General features: G+C 42.3%; 1 non-coding gene across 1 annotated transcript; it reads left to right on the top strand.

Moving 5' to 3' along the window:
• The first annotated feature begins 4,603 nt into the window (after positions 1-4,603).
• LOC130958936 (small nucleolar RNA R71) lies at positions 4,604-4,711 on the top strand. The gene has a single exon (XR_009078036.1). It is a non-coding gene; the product is annotated as a small nucleolar RNA R71 (small nucleolar RNA).
• Positions 4,712-5,429: the final 718 nt, after the last annotated feature.

Raw genomic sequence — 5,429 nt, 5'->3', positions numbered from 1 at the left:
TAGAAACAATGCCAAAAAGTATACAAATTATCCGCTCATCACAACACCAAACTTAAATTGTTGCTTGTCCTCAAGCAACTGAAAATCAAATAAGATAAAAAGAAGAGAATATGCAATGAATTCCAAAAACATCTGTGAAGATCAGTATTAATTAGATGAGCGGGGCTTTTACTTTTTGCCTCTGAACAGTTTTGGCATCTCACTCTATCCCTTGTAATTCAGAATGATTGGCTTCTTTAGGAACTCAGAATCCAGATAGTGTTAATGATTCTCCTAGTAAAGTATGATGATTCTTGAACATAGCTATTTATTGAGTCTTGGCTGTGGCCCAAAGCACTCTGTCTTCCAGTATTACCACCGGATACATACATGCCACAGACACATAATTGGGTGAACCTTTTCAGATTGTGACTCAGCTTTGCTAAAGTCCCCAATTAGAGGTGTCCAGGGTTCTTAAGCACACTCTTATTTGCCTTGGATCACAACTTTATTCTTTCTTTTTCTTTCTTTTTCTCTTTTTTTTTTTCGGTTTTTTTTTTTTCAATGCTTTTTCTTGCTTCAAGAATCATTTTATTGATTTTTCAGATCCTCAGTAACATGTCTCCTTTTTCATCATTCTTTCAAGAGCCAACATTCATGAACCACAAATTCAAAAGACATATGCACTGTTTAAGCATACATTCAAAGAACAAAAGTGTTGCCACCACATCAAAATAATTAAACTATTATAAAATTCAAAATTCATGCAATTCTTTCTTTTATCAATTAGGCACGTTTTTATTGAAGAAAGGTGATGGATTCATAGGACATTCATAACTTTAAGGCATAGACACTAAGACACTAATGATCATAAGACACAAACATGGATAAACATAAAGCATAATTTTCGAAAAACAGAAGAACAATAACAAGGAAATCAAAGAACGGGTCCACCTTAGTGATGGCGGCTCTTTCTTGCTCTTGAAGATCCTATGGAGTGCTTGAGCTCCTCAATGTCTCTTCCTTGTCTTTTTTGCTCCTCCCTCATGATTCTTTGATCTTCTCTAATTTCATGAAGGATGATGGAGTGTTCTTGATGCTCCACCCTCAGTTGTCCCATGTTGGAACTCAATTCTCCTAGGGAGGTGTTTAGTTGCTCCCAATAGTTTTGTGGAGGAAAATTCATCCCTTGAGGAATCTCAGGGATCTCATGATGAGTGAGATCTCTTGTGTACTCCATCCTTTTCTTGGTGATGGGCTTGTCCTCATCAATGGGAATGTCTCCCTCTATGTCAACTCCAACTGAATAACAGAGGTGACAAATGAGATGAGGAAAGGCTAACCTTGCCAAAGTGGAGGTCTTGTCCGCCACCTTGTAGAGTTCTTGAGCTATAACCTCATGAACTTCTACTTCTTCTCCAATCATGATGCTATGAATCATGATGGCCCGGTCTATGGTAACTTCGGACCGGTTGCTAGTGGGGATGATTGAGCGTTGTATGAACTCTAACCATCCTCTAGCCACGGGCTTGAGGTCATGCCTTCTCAATTGGACCGGCTTTCCTCTTGAATCTTGCTTCCATTGTGCGCCCTCTTCACATATGGTTGTGAGGACTTGGTCCAACCTTTGATCAAAGTTGACCCTTCTAGTGTAAGGATGCTCATCTCCTTGCATCATAGGCAAGTTGAACGCCACCCTCACACTTTCCGGACTAAAATCCAAGTATTTCCCCCGAACCATAGTGAGATAATTCTTTGGATTCGGGTTCACACTTTGGTCATGGTTCTTTGTGATCCATGCATTGGCATAGAACTCTTGAACCATCAAGATTCCGACTTGTTGAATGGGGTTGGTAAGAACTTCCCAACCTCTTCTTCGGATCTCATGGCGGATCTCCGGATATTCACCCTTTTTGAGTGAAAAGGGGACCTCGGAGATCACCTTCTTCAAGGCCACAACTTCATAGAAGTGGTCTTGATGCACCCTTGAGAGGAATCTATCCATCTCCAATGACTCGGAGGTGGAAGCCTTTGCCTTCCCTTTCCTCTTTTTAGAGGTTTCTCCGGCCTTGGATGCCATAAATGGTTATGGAAAAACAAAAAGCAACGCTTTTACCACACCAAACTTAAAATGTTTGCTCGTCCTCGAGCAAAAGAAGAAAGAAGAGAGTAGAAGAAGAAGAAATGAGGAAGAGGGAGATGGTAGTGTGTTCGGCCAAGAAGGGTAAGAAAGGGTGTTGAGGTTGTGTGAAAATGAAGAGTTGAAGAAGGGTATTTATAGGAGAGAGGGGGGTAAAGGTTCGGCCATTATGGGTGGGTTTGGGAGGGAAAGTGGTTTGAATTTGAAGGGTGAGGTTGGTGGGGTTTTATGAAAGATGGATGTGAGTGGTGAAGAGAAAGATGGGATTTGATAGGTGAAGGGTTTTTGGGGAAGAGGTATTGAGGTGATTGGTGAATGGGGGAAGAAGAGAGAGTGATGGTAGGGTCCTGTGGGGTCCACAGATCCTGTAGTGTCAAGGAAAAGTCATCCCTGCACCAAATGTGGCTCAAAATCACGTTTTGAGCCATTTCTGGCGTTAAACGCCGGGCTGGTGCCCATTCCTGGCGTTTAACGCCAGGTTCTTGCCCTTTACTGGCGTTTAACGCCAGTCTGGTGCCCCTTTCTGGCGTTAAACGCCCAGAATGGTGCAAGACTGGGCGTTAAACGCCCAACAGCTAGCATTACTGGCGTTTGAACGCCAGTTTCTTCTCCTCCAGGGTGTGCTGTTTTTCTTCCTGTTTTTCATTCTGTTTTTGCTTTTTTCATTGTTTTTGTGACTTCTTATGATCATCAACCTACAAAAAAGATAAAATAACAAAAGAAAATAATTAATTATAAAACATTGGGTTGCCTCCCAACAAGCGCTTCTTTAATGTCATTAGCTTGACAGAGGACTCTCATGGAGCCTCAGAAGTACTCAGAACCGTGTTGGAACCTCCCAACACCAAACTTAGAGTTTGAATGTGGGGGTTCAACACCAAACTTAGAGTTTGGTTGTGGCCTCCCAACACCAAACTTAGAGTTTGACTGTGGGGGCTCTGTTTGGCTCTGTTTTGAGAGAAGCTCTTCATGCTTCCTCTCCATGATGATAGAGGGATGTCCTTGGGCCTTAAACACCAAGGATTCTTCATTCACTTGAATGATCAACTCTCCTCTATCAACATCAATCACAGCCTTTGCTGTGGCTAGGAAGGGTCTGCCAAGGATGATGGATTCATCCATGCACTTCCCAGTCTCTAGGACTATGAAGTCAGTAGGGATGTAATGGTCTTCAATCTTCACCAAAACATTCTCTACAAGTCCATGAGCTTGTTTTCTTGAGTTGTCTGCCATCTCTAATGAGATTCTTGCAGCTTGCACCTCTAAGATCCCTAATTTCTCCATTACAGAGAGGGGCATGAGGTTCACACTTGACCCTAAGTCACACAAGGCCTTCTTGAAGGTCATGGTGCCTATGGTACAAGGTATAGAAAACTTCCCAGGATCCTGCCTCTTTTGAGGCAGTTTCTGCCTAGACAAGTCATCCAGTTCTTTGGTGAGCAAGGGAGGTTCATCCTCCCAAGTCTCATTTCCAAATAACTTGTCATTCAGTTTCATGATTGCTCCAAGGTATTTAGCAACTTGCTCTTCAGTGACATACTCATCCTCTTCAGAGGAAGAATACTCATCAGAGCTCATGAATGGCAGAAGTAAGTCCAATGGAATCTCTATGGTCTCATTTTGAGCCTCAGATTCCCATTGGAACTCAGAGGAGATTGGTACACGCCCACTGAGGTCTTCCTCAGTGGCGTCCTCCTCCTCTCTTTCCTCTCCACATTCGGCCATGTCTATGGCTTTGCACTCTCCTTTTGGATTTTCTTCTGTATTACTTGGGAGAGTGCTAGGAGGGAGTTCAGTGACTTTCTTGCTCAGCTGACCCACTTGTCCTTCCAAATTTCTGATGGAGGACCTTGTTTCATTCATGAAACTTTGAGTGGTCTTTATTAGATCAGAGACCATTGTTGCTAAGTCAGAAGTATTCTGCTTAGAACTCTCTGTCTGTTGCTGAGAAGATGATGGAAAAGGCTTGCCATTGCTAAACCTGTTTCTTCCACCATTATTGTTATTGAAACCTTGTTGAGGTCTCTCTTGATTCTTCCATGAGAGATTTGGGTGATTTCTCCATGAAGAATTATAGGTGTTACCATAGGGTTCTCCTAGGTAATTCACCTCTTCCATGGAAGGGTTCTCAGGATCATAAGCTTCTTCCTCAGATGAAGCTTCCTTAGTACTGCTTGGTGCATTTTGCATTCCAGACAGACTTTGAGAAATCACATTGACTTGTTGAGTCAATATTTTATTCTGAGCCAAAATGGCATTCAGAGTGTCAATCTCAAGAACTCCTTTCTTCTGACTAGTCCCATTGTTCACAGGATTCCTTTCAGAAGTGTACATGAATTGGTTATTTGCAACCATTTCAATCAATTCTTGAGCTTCTGCAGGCGTCTTCTTCAGATGAAGAGATCCTCCAGCAGAGCTATCCAAGGACATCTTAGATAGTTCAGAGAGACCATCATAGAAAATTCCTATGATGCTCCATTCAGAAAGCATGTCTGAAGGACATCTTCTGATTAATTGTTTGTATCTTTCCCAAGCTTCATAGAGGGATTCTCCATCCTTCTGTCTGAAGGTTTGGACTTCCACTCTAAGCTTACTCCATCTTTGTGGTGGAAAGAACTTTGCCAAGAAGGCATTGACTAGCTTTTCCCAAGAGTCCAGGCTTTCTTTAGGTTGAGAATCCAACCATATTCTAGCTCTGTCTCTTACAGCAAAAGGGAATAGCATCAGTCTGTAGACCTCAGGGTTAACCCCATTAGTCTTGACTGTGTCACAGATTTGCAAGAATTCAGCTAAAAACTGATGAGGATCTTCCATTGGAAGTCCATGGAACTTGCAATTCTGTTGCATTAGAGAAACTAATTGAGGCTTAAGCTCAAAGTTGTTTGCTCCAATGGCAGGGATAGAGATGCTTCTCCCATAGAAGTCGGGAGTAGGTGCAGTAAAGTCACCCAGCACCTTCCTTGCATTGTTGGCATTGTTGTTGTTTTCGGCTGCCATGGGTTCTTCTTCCTTGAAGAATTCGGTCAGGTCCTCTAAAGAGAGTTGTGCTTTGGCTTCTCTTAGCTTTCTCTTCAGGGTCCTCTCAGGTTCAGGATCAGCTTCAACAAGAATGCCTTTGTCTCTGCTCCTGCTCATATGAAAGAGAAGAGAACAAGAAAATGTGGAATCCTCTATGTTACAGTATAGAGATTCCTTGAAGTGTCAGAGGAAAAGAAAGGTAGAAAACAGAAGTAGAAAATTCGAACTTGTCCAAGAAGATGGAGTTCGAATTTTGCATTAAGGGATAGTGTTAGTCCATGAATAGAAGGAT

Source organism: Arachis stenosperma, chromosome 10, assembly GCF_014773155.1.
Source record: "Arachis stenosperma cultivar V10309 chromosome 10, arast.V10309.gnm1.PFL2, whole genome shotgun sequence".
Classification (NCBI taxonomy): domain Eukaryota; kingdom Viridiplantae; phylum Streptophyta; class Magnoliopsida; order Fabales; family Fabaceae; genus Arachis; species Arachis stenosperma.
The sequence above is the reverse complement of the archived record's forward strand: the minus strand, read 5'-3'. Positions and strand labels throughout refer to the sequence as shown.